Source organism: Schistocerca americana, chromosome 1 (assembly GCF_021461395.2).
Source record: "Schistocerca americana isolate TAMUIC-IGC-003095 chromosome 1, iqSchAmer2.1, whole genome shotgun sequence".
NCBI classification, from domain to species: Eukaryota; Metazoa; Arthropoda; class Insecta; order Orthoptera; family Acrididae; genus Schistocerca; species Schistocerca americana.
In genome coordinates, this window is record NC_060119.1 from 772521431 (window position 1) to 772538425 (window position 16995).

At 40.4% G+C, this 16995-nt stretch overlaps 1 protein-coding gene across 2 annotated transcripts in view; it reads left to right on the plus strand.

Moving 5' to 3' along the window:
• Window positions 1-3862: 3862 nt before the first annotated feature.
• The window catches only part of LOC124545512, a 45557-nt gene continuing 32424 nt past the window's right edge, over window positions 3863-16995 (plus strand). Inside the window, exon 1 of one of the 2 annotated variants that reach the window (XM_047124462.1) lies at window positions 3863-4079. The gene's annotated coding sequence lies outside the window, so the exon portion shown is untranslated. The remainder of the gene's footprint in view (window positions 4080-16995) is intronic. The other variant, XM_047124470.1, reaches the window with a different exon arrangement.

Consider the following 16995-nt stretch of genomic DNA (forward strand, 5'->3'; position numbering starts at 1 on the left):
GAAGGCTTGGGAACGCTCGCAATTGAGACGAAATTCAGTCAGTTGATACAGCAGTAATATTTATCCACCGGCAGCCGTGACCCAAATACTATGGCGTGTGAGTGTAGCGTGGAATAACACGAGGACGACAGTGTCAGTGATAGCACCAGCACACGACTAGGTATATCTCATCTTCATCAGATTAAATCGAAGTATTTGCATGAAAGGATATGGTCCACTGAATCTATGTCAATTAGTTCACTACAGATAAAACTGGCAATATTTTATTCAACTCGAATCAGTACACTTTCATTAGGTTCCTCAACATTGTCTTAATAATTTATCGATTTGCGTCGCTAAATTAGCTAACGGTCTACATTTCTGTTCGAAATTTATTTACAGTTTGTGTTATTACTCTTTACGAAGCTTCATTTCTTTTTATAAATCTTTCATTGATTTATTTATTGTCGTGTTGCGAAATATTTAACGTTCGTGTGATAAGGTGTGTGCTCTTTTCAGTTGTGGTTTATCTGCTGCGTAGTAAACCTAACTTGTCCTGATGTAAAGAAACTATGACCCAGGTAACTCAGTAATAAACGCAATCTGACTTTGGTATGAGAAAAAAGTTGAAAGAACAGCATGCGCTTAAGCTGGATCGCGTCACCGGAAATATCAGGCATAGCTTTAGAAACGGAACATCACTGAACATGAATGTCACTTGCAAGATTCTAGCAATATCGAGAGTGTAGTAGTGAGTAGCTTATAGCTGATTACTGTGGAATGAGGATGAGGACCTCATACTGTAATCATAGTTGCCAAACATGGAACACACGATATCTACTGGCAATATGACTTAGAGTCGTCTGAATGATGTTATAGTTTGAAATATTTGAACATGCACCGTTTGCCAAGACGTGTTAGAAACCTCAAGATAATAGTCTATTCGAGGTAGTTTGTGAAACATGAACAAACACACTTTTGCAGGATCATGCATAGGAACCCTCCAAACAGTCCGCCGATAGGACCTACCTTTTTAGCTAAGAACGCATGCATCAGAACAGGGTTATGTATTGTCAGAAACAGGGGATGCTATTTATGAAATAAAGCGCTCGGTGAAATTCCTCAAATACAACGACTAGCTGAGACAGAGGTGGCGCCTCGTTAAAAGGTTATCACGAAATGGCGGCAGACAAAGGTTATGCCAAAGTCCACTTAAATAACCAGTAAATGATCAGAAAGTTTGAAATAAGAAACAAAATATGAACTTAAATTATATAATTGGTTCGAAACCGAGTCAACATAACACATGATTCCTTGTCATCAAAAACACATGTCAAACACATGACTGCTTGTCACCACAAAGACATGTCAAACACAAGACGGATGTATCAGCACCACGTGCACTTAAATTCCATAAATGACGCGAGGAAAAATCATTACATAAACTGAAGGAGAGAGTGACTGAGCTGACTGCAGAGTGTGTCTGATTGCTGTTGTGGTCTTCAGTCCAAAGACTGGTTTGATGCAACTCTCCACGCTAATCTATCCTATGCAAGCCGCTTCATCTCCAATTAACTACTGGAGCCTACATCCTTCTGAACCTGCTTGCTATATTCAGCTCTTGGTCTCCCTCTACAATTTTTACCTTCAACACTAGCCTGCAGTACTAAATTGGCGATCCCTTGATGCCTCAGAATGTGTCCTACCAACCGATCCCTTCTTCTAGACAAGTTTTGCCACAAATTCCTCTTCTCCCCAATTCTATTCAGTACCTCCTCATTAGTTGCGTGATCTATACATCTAATCTTCAGCATTCTTCTGTAGCACCACATTTCAAACGCTTTTGTTCTCTTCTTGTCTAAGTTGTTTTACTTCCATACATGGCTACACTTCATACAAATACTTTGAGACTTTTAGAAAAGACTTCCTGACACTTAAATCTATATTCGATGTTAACAAATTTCTATTCTTCAGAAACGCCTTTCTTGCCATTGCGAGACTACATTTTATACTCACCCTATTTAGACCATCATCAGTTATTTTGCTTCCCAAATATCAGAACTCTTTTACTATTTGAAGTGTCTCATTTCCTAATCTAATTCTCTCAGAACCACCTGATTTAATTCGATTACATTCCATTATCCTCGTTTTGCTTTTGTTGATGTTCATTTTATATCCTCCTTTCAGGACACTGTCTTCCAAATCCTTTGCTGTTTCTGACAGAATTACAACGTCATCGGCAAACCTCAAAGTTTTTATTTCTTTTCCCTAGACTTTAATTACTACTCCAAATTTTTCTTTTGTTTCCTTAAATGCTTGCTCAATACACAGATTAAATAACATAGGGGACAGGCTACAACCTTGTCTCACTCCCTTTTCAACCATTGCTTCCATGTAATAGTCTCCATGTAATTGTCTTCCATGTAATAGTCCATGTAATAGTCTCTTTATTACTCTTATAATTACTATCTTGTTTCCGTACAAATTGTAAATAGCCTTTCGCTCAATGTATTCACTCCTGCCACCTTTAGAATCTGAAAAGGAGTATTCCAGTCATCATTATCAAAACCTTTCTTTAAGGCTACAAATGCTGTAAACATAGGTTTGGCTTTCCTTAACCTGTCTTCTATGAGATGTCGCAGGATCAGTATTTCCTCGCGTGTTCTGGAATCCAAACTCATGGTCCCCGACGTCGGCCAATCATAACAGGGATTAAATTTATTTCGACCCTACAATTCGTGCAATTTTTACAATTCTAGTACATGTTACGGAACAGGTATTACGTCATGTTATGAGTATTTTGATAGGTACTAAGAATATATCACTACGCCTGTAAATGCAACGGGCGACCATTATGGAAAATCTACCTTATCACTCTCCAAGTACAAATTAATTCCAGTACCCAGCTAGTCAGTACTCATATGCAGATTGTCCCCCCTACCTATTTTACTCTAAAACGTTTTAAGACGTGATCAGTATAAATTATTTTAGCATATTATAAGAAATAATGCAGAAGCACTACAATCTCGAACCATCCCGACAGCTACTCACGGACTGACCGTTAGAAAAAATATCTAATGTTTCGATAGTGACTCATTTAATTCATTAACAGCAATTTATCTTTGACAGTCTTTTACTCAGTTTGGCACAGCTAGCATTTGTGCCACTTGTACTCTCAGTCCTTCAATAGTTATGAAAAAAAATGAACGTCGAGACCATATAGAAACACCGATGTCTAAAAACATTTTGGCATCATTCTGATATATGATTTCAGAGTATATGGACCTCTGACATGCTGAAGGGTCTGGTTTTAGCTGATTACCCTTGATAGGCCTTAATTGTAACATGCAAATAATAGAAACTCTTCAGAAAATATAAAGGGGATCATTACTGGAAAGTGGACCTTTGTGATTGCTTTTACGGTTTGTAAAGACTGCGTCATTTTCGCTGTTCCCGTACAAACGAAGACTATTACATACGCTTCTTATCACCGCGGAGTCACATAATAATGCGAAACGACACAAGACCCCGGCATGAGTTGTTCCCTTGTGTTTTAAATCGTATAATACGCTTCACCACTTGCTGAGGATTGTACTATTTTGTCTGTATGTTTTTACCATGAACACAAAGCGAGGAGAAAGGTGGGGAACAGACAAGAACTACAACAAACAGCATAATCAATAAATCAGAAGAAGATACACCGCTTATCACTGTGACAACTACGTCTCGCAACAAACGCTGAGAATAGGAGCGCTAATACGTTTACAACTGCCGTCATAAATCTGCGGCGGGCCGGGCGTGTACCGCGCTACGTAACTCACGTGCAGTTGCCGGGAGGTGGCGACCAGTTTTGAGTTAGGTCGTGTCGAGCAGCAAGAGTAAGTTCACTCCGAGCATTGCCTCTGGTTTACGTGTTTCTTTTGCGCCCACGTGGACGGAGTGATGTAATCGGTTCATCAGCTTTCACGACGTGTTTGTCATAAGCAGTGTTACAGTGCATCAGGATCACGAGAATCCTGCAGCATCAACAGGTACTGGAGGTGCGGAGTGCGGAGTAGTGTTACTCAGCCATACCTTCACGACTTTGCCTTGATGTACAGGTAACAGCTCACACGGGCTCGTGTCTGACGTCGAATCATCGCTTCAGATACGAATATATAAGTGTACTGCATCAAAAAGATTTTCAGAATTACTGAGTGATATCGTACAGTGGGAAAATTATGTCGACGCAGGGACTTCGAAACCTAGTATGTACCGAAGGAATAACGTTTTGCATTGTGTCGTTAAAGATTTCACATCATACGTCACACGGCATCACGAAAAAGGTTTTGTCGACGACATTGTACGATATAAAAAACGTTATAGAAATGATTCACTAAATAGAATATGTTATAGGGCTACAGAATTTATTACAGTCTATGTCTACCGTTACCTGAATGAATCGTACTAACATGCACATTTTATTTTACAAGTTTCAAGCGAACAGTGGTCAATAATGAATGTACTGTGTGGTTATGCCCATGTCAGTACTTGGTAGTAGTAAGTGTCGTCTAGCGTGTTGACTGCCCTTCGTTATCTTTAAGAATCTAAAAGTTTAACTGATGAAAACATAGACGCAACAGTTTAATGTTTATTATTAAGCGTGGAAAAGCTCTCAAGGGATTCTATAACTGTAACATCGCACTTTTGATCATCCTCGAATTAAAAAAAAATCTTTACTGTTTTTAAAGCGCGTATCACAGAATGATAGGTAGAAATATTTTAAAATTTAATTAAACTGCGACGCCAAAAGGTTCTTGGCTTGGAAAATACATTTTAAAATTATCAATTTACTTTTTTCGGTTTCCGTACCTCAATCGGTAGAAAAGGAACCCTTCCTTATACGATCACTTCTTTAGCTTCAAATCAATGCAATAAGAAATATGGTCATTTACTTCACTTACTTTTGCGAAAACACTCATTTAAACCTATAGCGTACGTTCCGTTGACCTAGAATCGTGAAAGATTTCACAGAAAAAGTAAAAGAAAAAAAAACTGTAAAACTGTTAATCTGTAACTATATCAGATAAAAGATATTTTTTTGCTATTTGTTGGCTGCCTATTTGTGTGGCCGTCTTGTTAACACCCCTTTCTCTTATAACGGGTACAAGTATCAATTTGAAATTTGTGTCGAATACTAAAGTCTAGGGCTCCTTGACACTGTGAGTCAATGCAGTCAAAAGACACGACCATTTATGTCACATATTTTGATATTCACAAACTCACTCACCAAACCTATACATGAACTGTCTGTATACATCATTAAGTTTGTACGGAACCGTCAGAGCGTGAGACTCAATCGCACTTGTCCGGTTTCATGTTTACAAAACTAAACCATTAAAATGTTCAAACTAACGTAACTGCTATATCGCTCTTCTAACTTAAATCTTTCATTATACCTGACACTGCCAGCGTAGTTGGAGTCGGTCCTTAAATATAGAGCTCTTAGGAAACCTTTTATTTGCCAAGATCGCAGGAAGGATACATCGATTACTAGTTTCGACTCGGTAAATGGTCATCGTCATATCACATCATAGAAACCAGTGTCTGTATCGATTACTGAAACAAGATACATCGTCACAATCAACTTTGGAATTCCAAATAATTTGTGAATTTGGAATTGTAAACATGATTGTGACAAAGCATCTTGCTCAAGTAATCGATGTAGACACTGCTTTCTGTTATGTGATTTGAAGATGGCCATTTAACTGGTCGAAATAGTAATCGATGTATCCTTCCTTGCGATTAAGTCAAATAAAAAATTGTGATCGACTGTATCTTCATTTCTTTCGTCCGTCTTCCGTCTCTCAATCACGTTTACGTACGTCGATTCCATCTACAATAACAGGGAATCTTAATTCTCGCAGAAGTTACTTTAGATCGGACTAAAATTGTTTATGTAGCTATCAAGTGATCTCTCGTCTACTCAATATGCCTGAGAAGTTTAACATACCTGAAACATGTAAACAAGAGCAGATCCTAGACTTTTCCGAAAGAATGTACAGACAAACCGATACATGCTGCTTATCATTTCAACCTGCTTGACTAAACTCGACCCTTGGTCTCCCTCTAAAAGTTTTGTCCCCATACTTTCCCTCCAGTACTAAACTGGAGCAAGTTGTAATCCAACACGCTCTACAGTGTGTCCACATGTTGCCTTAACCTGCTCGAACACCAGATCTAATTCCATTCGAGCACATATGGTTCCTCCCATGAACCATGGACCTTGCCGTTGATGGGGAGGCTTACGTGCCTCATCGATAAAGATAGCCCTACTTTATGTGCAACCACAACGGAGGGAATCTGTTGAGAGGCCAGGCAAACCTGTGGTTCCTGAAGAAGGGCAACAGTCTAGATGGTTGACTGATCTGAACTTGCAACATTAACGAAAACGGCCTTGTTGTGCTGGTACTGTGAACGGCTGAAAGCAAGGGGAAACTACAGCCGTAATTTTTCCTGAGGGCATGCAGCTTTGCTGTATGGTTAAATAATGATGGCGTTCTCTTGGGTAAAATATTGCGGAGTTAAAATATTCCTCCATTCTGTTCTCCGGGCGGGAACCACTCAGGAGGATGCTGTTATTAGCAGAAAGAAAACTGGCGTTCTATGGATCGGAGCTTGGGACGTCAGATCCCTTAATCGAACAGGTAGGTTAGAAAATTTAAAAAGGGAAACGGATAGGTTAAAGCTAAAGAGAATGGGAATTTTGATGGCAGGAGGAACAAGACTTCTGGTCAGGTGAATACAAGGTTATAAATACAAAATAAAATCGGGTAATGCAGGATTAGGTTTAATAATGAATTAAAAACTAGAAGCACAGGTAAGCTACTATGAACAGCATAGTGAACGCATTATTGTAGTCAAGATAGACACGAAGCCAATGCCTATGACAGTTGTACAAGATTATATGCCAAACAGCTCCGCGAATGACGAAGAGATTGAAGAAATGTATGGTGAAATAAAAGAAATTATTCAGATAGTGAAGGGAGATGAAAAGTTAATAGTCATAGGAGACTGGAATTCGATAGTAGGAAAATGAAGAGAAGGTAAAGTAGTAGATGAACGCGGAATGGTGTTAAGGAATGAAAGAGGAACCCGCCTGGTAGAATTTTGCACAGAGCGTACCTTAATCATAGCTAACACTTGGCTTAAGAATGATGAAAGAATATTGTACACGTGGTAGACGCCTGAAGATACTGGAAGGTTTCAGATAGATTATATAATGGTGAGACAGAAATTTAGAAACAAGGTTTTAAATTGTAAGACATTTGAAGGGGAAGATGTGGAAATGGTGGAAATTTAGGGAGCTGGGATATGAATAAATTGAAAGGACCAAAGGTTGTAGAGAGTTTCAGAGAGAGCATTAGGGAATGATTGACATGAATGGAGGAGAGAGATACAATAGAAGATGAATGGGTAGCTTTGAGAGATGAAATATTGAAGGCAGCAAAGGATCAAGTAGCTAAAAAAAAGGAGCGCTAGTAGAAATCCTTGGGTAACAGAAGAGATATTGAATTTAATTGATGAAAGGAGAAAATATAAAAATGCAATAATGAAACAGGCAAAAAGGAATACAAATGTCTAAAAAATGAGGAAGGCAGGAAGCACAAAATGGCTAAGCAGGGATGGCTAGAGGACAAATGTAGAGGCATATATCACTAGGGGTAAAATAGATACTGCCTACAGGAAAATTATAGAGACGTTTGAAGAGAAGAGAACCACTTGTATGAATATTAAGAGCTCAGATGGAAAACGATTACTAACCAAAGAAAGAAAAGTAGAAAGGTGGAAGGAGTTATAGAGGTTATATACAAGGGCGATGTACTTGAGGGCAATATTATTGAAACGGGAGCGGACGTAGATGAAAATGAGGTGGGAGATATGATACTGCGTGAAAAATTTGACAGAGCACTTAAATACCTAAGTCGAAACAAGGCCCCGGGGGTAGACAACAATCCATTAGAACTAGCCTTGGGAGAGCCAGTCCTGACAAAAAGCTCTACCACCTGGAGAGCAAGATATATGAGACAGGCGAAATACCCTCAGACATCAAGAAGAATATATTAATTCCAAACCCAAAACCAGGAAGTGTTCACAGGTGTGAAAATTACCGAACTATCAGTTTATAAGCCACGGCCGCAAAATACTAACACGAATTCTTCGCAGACGAATGGGAAAACTGATAGAAGCTGACCCCGGGGAAGATCAGTTTGGATTTCGTAGAAATATTGGAACACGTGAGGCAATACTGACCCTAAGAAAGGGAAACCTACGTTTCTAGCATTAGTAGACTTAGAGAGAAAGCTTTTGACAATGTTGACTGGCATACTCTCTTTCAAATCCCGAAGGTGGCAGGAGTAAAATACAGGGAGCGAGAGGGTATTTACAATTTATGCAGAAACCAGATGACAGTTATAAGAGTCGAGGGGCACGAAAGGAAAGCAGTGGTTGAGAAGGGAAAGAGACGGGGTTATAGCCTGTCTCTGATGTTTTTCAACCTGTGTATTGAGCAAGCAGTAAGGAAAACAAAAGAAAAATTTGGAGTAGGAAATAAAATCCATGTAGAAGAAATAAAAACTTTGAGGTTTGCTGGCGACGTTGTAATTCTGTCAGAGACAGCAAAGGACTTGGAGGAGTAGTTGAACGGAATGGATAGAGCCTTGAAAGGAGGATATAAGATGAACATCAACAAAAGCAAAACGAGGATAATGGAATGTAGTCGTATTAAATCAGGTGATGCAGAGGGAATTATATTTAGGAAATGAGACACTTAAAGTAGTAAATGATTTTTGCTATTTGAGGAACAAAATAACTTATGATGGTCGAAGTAGAGAGGATATAAAATGTAGACTGGCAATGGCAATGAGAGCGTTTCTGAAAAAGAGAACTTTGTTAACATCGAGTATAGATTGAAGAGTCAGGAAGTCTTTTCTGAAAGTATTTGTATGGAGTGTGGCCATGTATGGAAGTGAAACATTTACGACAAATAGTTTAGACAAGAAGAGAATAGATGCTTTCGAAATGTGTGCTACAGAAGAATGCTGAAGATTAAATGGGTAGATCACGTAACTAATTAGGAAGTACTGAATAGAATTGGGGAGAAGAGGCATTTGTCGTACAACTTGAGTAGAAGAAGCAATCTTTTGGTGGGACACTTTCTGAAGCATCAAGGTATCATCAATTTAGTATTGGAGGGAAGTTTCGGAGGGTAAAAATCGTAGAGAGGGAGACCAAGAGATGACTACACTAAACAGATTCAGAAATATGTAGGTTGCAGTAGTTACTCAGAGATGAAGAATCTTGCACAGGATAGAGTAGCATGGATAGCTGCAGCAAACCAGACTCTGGACTGAAGACCACTACAACAACAGTGGTACGTCATCGGATGACAACTCCAGCGTCATCCACAAACAGTATTAACTGTCCGTATATTACTCGACCTACTTCAACACGCATGATACTATATTCAAGAAACTGACATCCGGAACATGTACAACGAAATGCTTGCACGTTTGCATGCTTGCATTCAATTTTCCGGAGGTTACACGGGTATCAACGTTTCACAATTGCAATGTCTGATCTCGCACTTACGTTAACCTGTGCCTTACAATGTTAATCACTTAAATATGTGACCCATACAAATGTATTACCGAAATTTCGCTTATCTGCATTAACAATTTTTTTGGTGCTCTGGTTCTTTACAGTCAATGTATTATTTCCACCTTTCAGCATTTCCTTCTGGATTTCCATCTAAGTCCTTGATATTCATACAGTTGCATTCTTTTCCTCAAAGTTAGCTTTAATGTTTCTTTTTGTAATATCTGTCTTTATCCTACTGATGCATGCTTGTACAGCCTTTCATTTATCTTCTAGTCATTCCTGCTTAGCAGTTTTTTAGTTTCTGTCAGTCTTATTTTTACAAGTATGTATTCTCTTTTTCCTGCTTCGTTTGCTGCATTTTTATATTTAACATCTGAAACTTCCGGCAATCGCTATTTCTTTCAATTTATCGCACTCCTATCTCCTTAATTTCCTACCTTTTTGACGTTTCTTCAGTTTCAGTCTGTAGTTCGTAACCAATAAATTGTGACCGGAGGTTACGTTTGTCCCTGGAAATGCCTTGAAAGCTGGTTTAGATATATAATCAGTCTGATACCTTTCAATGTCTCGAGATCTCTTCAGCGTATACAACCACCTGATATGATATTGAAACCAAATATTAGCAACGATTAAGTTGCGCTCTATGCAAAATTCTACCAGGCAGGTTTCCCCTTTCAGTGCTTTTCCCCAGCCCAAGTTCAATAATATTTTTTCTTCTCTTCATTTTCTTACTGCCGAATTCCAGTCCCTCATCACAGTTAAATTTTTGTCTCCCTAAACTAACTGAATAATTTCTTTTACTTCATCATACATTCTTTCAATCTTTTTACTATCTGGGGAGCCAGTAAACATATGAACTTGTACTGTTATGGTAGGTGTCGGCTTCGTGTCTATCTTAGCTACGATAATGCGTTCACTTTGTTGTTCGTAGTATCTATGTTATCTACGATAATGCGTTCACTATGCTGGTCGTAGTAGTTTACCCGTATACCTATTTTGTTATTCAGTATTAGCCCTATTCCTACATTACCCCTACTTGTAACCCTGTATTGACGCGTCCAGAAGCCCTATTCTTCTTGTCACCGCACTTCACTAAATTCCACTATATCTACCATCAACATATCCATTTCGCTTTTTCAATTTTCTTATCTACCTGGCTCACTCAGGAATCTAATATTCCACGCTTTGACCTGCAGACTGTCAGTTTAACTTTTTCTGATAACATCCCCCTGAGCAGTGGCCGCTCGGAGATCCGAAGGGGGGAAATATTTTATCTCCGGAATATTTTACCCAAGACCACACCATCATCATATAACTTTAAAGCAGAGCTTTTTGCCTCCGAAAAAATAATTACTGTAGTTGGCCCTTGTTTTCAGCCCTTCGCGGTACCAGCACAGTTGGCTATTGTTACAATGCCTCATCAGTTAGTCGTTCACACTGTTTAAGTGTAATCATCAGTTGTGTGCTGCTGATGGCAAGTATTTAAGAAAGGTGTGCAGGTTCTAAGCGGCTGTATTACGTAAGATTCCGTCCACAATTGGATTTCTAATTAAGGAAATAATGCAAAACTGCATGATTTTTTAAATGATTCGTCCCTTTTACACATTTTTCGGAACTGGCAGTTATTGGGTATCATTACTGGCGACAGACTCGTATGACGAGGATATACAACTGATTCTATAATGTGTGATGGCTTCCGCAAGGGGACAGTTATTTTGGAAATTAGCGAAAGGCTCGTTTTGTACGCGTAACAAAATTATTGTTTTTGTTTCTGAACATGTAATAACTGTATTGTTAAATTTCTTCTGCTTGAGTATCTTTTGGAAAAGAATGTTAGACTAATGAGACTTTTACAGAATACTTCTGTTATTTTAAGAATTTGAGAGATCTTAGTATTGTTCTTAAGCTACTCGAAAAAAATTTACGTACGACGCACACCTTTCTTAAATACTTGACATCAGCAGCACACAACTGATGATTACACTTAATGCATAGGTCAATGAAGAGGAATATTTTATGGATTTTTCTACAGAATTCACTCAGGAGTTCAGTTGATCAATAAAAAGAAGGAGGTGGAACCTAGTCACAGTTAGTTTTTATTATGTTTATTACTGCACATGGTAATGATCGTGAGAAGCTGTGGTTATCTCTGACCCGTGACAGCTAAAACAGCAGCAGGCAGAAGGGCGATGTTTCTGTGAAATGTAACTGCTAATACTCATAAATATCACCCGAGATGTCTTTTAGTGGAAAGCACAGGTAACTTTAACACTAGAATTGCCTTTAAGTCTGATTCAAATACTCACAAAGGTCAAACTACGATTGTACTGCATTACAGATAGAAGACGACACAAATGAGGTCGATTTCAGATATTAATACAAGTCAGACTATACAGTGTGATCAGAGACTGTCTGAAAAGATTGTAAGGGTGTTTCGGGGAATGTCGTGCTGTGAAATAATTATTAAGAAAAAAATTGATACCTTACGCCGTGTCCGAGTTATTTAGCATTGAAGTAAGCCAATCAATCCGTTCCGTGCACAAATTCTAGCAGCCTAGCAGACATTGTTGCCAAACGTGTTTTTCGTTTGTTTCCTCAAACTGAACAAACTTAGCTTTTGATCACCTAGCTTAAATTCGTCATTTCCGAGAAAGGCACAATTCAACTGGTAATGAGCCTTTGAACAAGTGATAACTCATGGTCCCACAGACCTGTGTGCATTACCGTGTTTAATGGTGTGCAAGTGCTTGAATTTTCGAGAGCTACTACCTGATTGCCTAACTTCAGTGCTATTTAACGGGGAAACAGCCCAAAGTAAGGAATTCCTTTCTTAACAGTTAATTCCCAGCACAACCATCCCTGAACACCTTTGCAAGCTTTTGAGACTGTTGCTGACCACGCTGTACATGCATATGAACAGAGCGGACTTTCTGTAGTTTTATTATCGTGGCAGGCAGTCACATAGTTTGAGGCCGCAAAAATTAAAATTAAACTGTACTCAATGATACCTTAGGAAGCATGGAGTATCCAGCAATGCTTTCTTAGCGTATTCATATACTAGAGGTATACTATAATTCCCTGCGATCGACTATGAATGATCTGACAAGTGCGATTCTGTATACTATGGCGGACCGTTAAACGTGCTTGCCTAATTTAGCGTCTTGTCATGGGCGAGAAAGGTATAGTTTAGTAGCAGTAGTCGCACAGAGCATAACATGTAGAAGTACAGTTTGCGGCTTTTGTGTTTTGTCTAGCTTCTTATATGGTTACATATGGTTGTTTCTGTAGATTATGTAGTTTATCTGATCGCACCGCATTAACGACCGACTTTTCCTAGGTAATTGTTTTATGCAGTAAACATATTGGGCTCAGTATTAGTAAATTCGCTGTCTAGACCACGTACAGGTAAAGTTAGTAGTTTTAGAATTCTAAGTAGTTCGTCAATTACGGATTTTTGACAGGCATTCCAGTGCATAAGCACGTGCAAAAAGATTCAGTGCAAGGCAAAAATTCTTCAGAAGAAAGAAGGCCCAAAAAGGAATTTAGCTGATGTGACAAAGAAAGGATCATCAAACACAAAAGATTAATGGGACTAGTAAGGACGCTTTGCGTGACATATTCATTGAAGTTTAGTGAGTTTGTGACGATATAGGGACGTTCGCATACGATAGAAATAATTGGGTGACTAGTTCACATCATTCACCACATCATAATTAGTTAAGTTAGAACAAAAGTCTAAAACTTGAATATCTGCAAATTACGTATTTATTAGTGCGAGCTATCGTTCAAACAATAAACTTGAATTACAGATTTTTAATTTTGCGTTAAAATTATTTGAATAGTGTTGTAAATGCCTGATAAGTCTTATCCACATTGTCTCTATGCGCCACACTTTTCCTATTGGGTCACTGCACTGCAGATTATAAATCACTTTAGAGTTTATCTGAGGCTCAAAAACATGTAAATGATTGTCATATAACGACGTGTACACGTGTTCTCCCCAAGCCCACACAACAGTGACAACAGCGTATTCGTGATCGGCGATATCTGCTCTGCAGTTATCCACTGCCTACGCACAGGTCTCACATAACTACGCCCAACAAAGAAATAGTACGGTCCCAGTACGAGAGGAAATTTTCTTCCTTTGAAAGGTTGAAGAAGTGGCTGCATTCAATTCGTGGTCACTAAACCGAGCACTAATGTCGTGAATGTAATTCCAGATTTCTACCCAGTAACCTTATTTTTAATTTTTTAATTTCACTTATTTATTTTGTTATGAAGTACTGGTAGAAGTTTGTCATCTGCTGGAAGGAATCAATGAAGCTGATCGTACTTGGTCTGCCTCTAAAGAGCAATACTCTAGGTAACTTCCTTTACTTCTTCGTGTGTTGGAAACAATATGAAGGCTGCACTGAGGTAGATAAACACTACAATAATCATTAAAGGCTTGTGATAGCTTCTCGTCTCAAAACAACTCGCATGCTATTTCCCCTAATTAATCGTCAGGAAAGCAATTTGGAAATCCCACGTAGTCTCCAGGGATCACCAATGTGTATCTGACATGCTTCGAGTTCCTGACTGTGCCATCAATGGCTATTCATAATCTTGAATGTGAGTGTGTGCGGATGCATAAAAATGGTTCAAATGGCTCTGAGCATTATGGGACTTAACATCTGAGGTCATCAGTTCCCTAGAACTTAGAACTACTTAAACCTAACTAACCGAAGGAGATCACAAACATCCATGCCCGAGGCAGGATTCGAACCTGCGATCGTAGCGGTCGCGCGGTTCCAGACTGTAGCACTTAGAACCGCTCGGCCCGTGCGGATGCAGTAGCAAGTACTATGTCAAACTGTGAAACTGATACCTAACGCATGATCGTGAAAAATAATATGTTTAAGTTCAGCCGGAGACAATTCTCTCTCAATCTACACTCCTGGAAATTGAAATAAGAACACCGTGAATTCATTGTCCCAGGAAGGGGAAACTTTATTGACACATTCCTGGGGTCAGACACATCACATGATCACACTGACAGAACCATAGGCACATAGACACAGGCAACAGAGCATGCACAATGTCGGCACTAGTACAGTGTATATCCACCTTTCGCAGCAATGCAGGCTGCTATTCTCCCATGGAGACGATCGTAGAGATGCTGGATGTAGTCCTGTGGAACGGCTTGCCATGCCATTTCCACCTGGCGCCTCAGTTGGACCAGCGTTCGTGCTGGACGTGCAGACCGCGTGAGACGACGCTTCATCCAGTCCCAAACATGCTCAATGGGGGACAGATCCGGAGATCTTGCTGGCCAGGGTAGTTGACTTACACCTTCTAGAGCACGTTGGGTGGCACGGGATACATGCGGACGTGCATTGTCCTGTTGGAACAGCAAGTTCCCTTGCCGGTCTAGGAATGGTAGAACGATGGGTTCGATGACGGTTTGGATGTACCGTGCACTATTCAGTGTCCCCTCGACGATCACCAGTGGTGTACGGCCAGTGTAGGAGATCGCTCCCCACACCATGATGCCGGGTGTTGGCCCTGTGTGCCTCGGTCGTATGCAGTCCTGGTTGTGGCGCTCACCTGCACGGCGCCAAACACGCATACGACCATCATTGGCACCAAGGCAGAAGCGACTCTCATCGCTGAAGACGACACTTCTCCATTCGTCCCTCCATTTACGCCTGTCGCGACACCACTGGAGGCGGGCTGCACGATGTTGGGGCGTGAGCGGAAGACGGCCTAACGGTGTGCGGGACCGTAGCCCAGCTTCATGGAGACGGTTGCGAATGGTCCTCGCCGATACCCCAGGAGCAACAGTGTCCCTAATTTGCTGGGAAGTGGCGGTGCGGTCCCCTACGGCACTGCGTAGGATCCTACGGTCTTGGCGTGCATCCGTGCGTCGCTGCGGTCCGGTCCCAGGTCGACGGGCACGTGCACCTTCCGCCGACCACTGGCGACAACATCGAAGTACTGTGGAGACCTCACGCCCCACGTGTTGAGCAATTCGGCGGCACGTCCACCCGGCCTCCCGCATGCCCACCATACGCCCTCGCTCAAAGTCCGTCAACTGCACATACGGTTCACGTCCACGCTGTCGCGGCATGCTACCAGTGTTAAAGACTGCGATGGAGCTCCGTATGCCACGGCAAACTGGCTGACACTGACGGCGGCGGTGCACAAACGCTGCGCAGCTAGCGCCATTCGACGGCCGACACCGCGGTTCCTGGTGTGTCCGCTGTGCCGTGCGTGTGATCATTGCTTGTACAGCCCTCTGGCAGTGTCCGGAGCAAGTATGGTGGGTCTGACACACCGGTGTCAATGTGTTCTTTTTTCCATTTCCAGGAGTGTATGATTGGCACACCTCAGTTGTGAACTATTAGACAATCCTTATCGGCTCAGCAACTGGCATGCGTTTATCCCTTTGATGGCGTTTATCCTATCTGATCCACATTTTCTGTATTCTATTGCTACGAACTTTATACAGATAGCAACATCAGTTTCCATGTAGCTTGGGGGACGACGACGACGACGACGACGACGACGACGACGACGACGACGACACGAACAGCCGCTATACTAACGGAGTGGGTCAGTATACTAATAGAAAATGGTTCAATCTGACATGTCGGAACCCACCCTGAAATTTTTTATGCAGGAGGAATCCAACCAAATAAATAAAATGTCAGAATTTTAGCTGCTATGAACGCAATGCAAGTATTTTTAAAAGCTGTTGAAGTTACCCGATTTTGACAGCGGTTTGTACAGTCCTTCCAGCCTAGCTCGCGATCGGCCGTGACAAGACAGCGTTTTGCTAGAATCGACAGTGACACAAGCGAATTTGGAGCACCTAAACCATTAAAAAAGTCACATATTATTAATTTTCTTAATAAGAGGCAGTACATATTGAAAGCTAAACTGACACATACGTAATTATTACAGAGGTGACTTGCAGAGGAAAGTGCGGTAAATCTAGGCAGTGTTTGATGTTACATTACAGACGACTTTCATCAATTGTGTTTTTAATTTAATGAAATGAAATATTTCTTACACATACATCATTTTATAACTTTTTCTATAGCATAGTTCTTACGATAATTTTTGAATGATGTATATTTCAGTGATAATGGAACAGTTTCTTGTTTAATCCACTGAGATGTCACAATAAGGCGAAGTGTCATTTGAATGACGAAAACAAACATTTTCCTTACGTTAGGTATACATGACGAAAGAAAAATTAATGCTTCCATGTATCACAGCAATCATTAGTCTTATTTATACGGATTTGCTGTGTAGTAAGAAATGATCCTGGACGTTTATATGATTATCGTACAGCATGCCGAGGGTGATTATTGCACAAATGACTGAAATTTG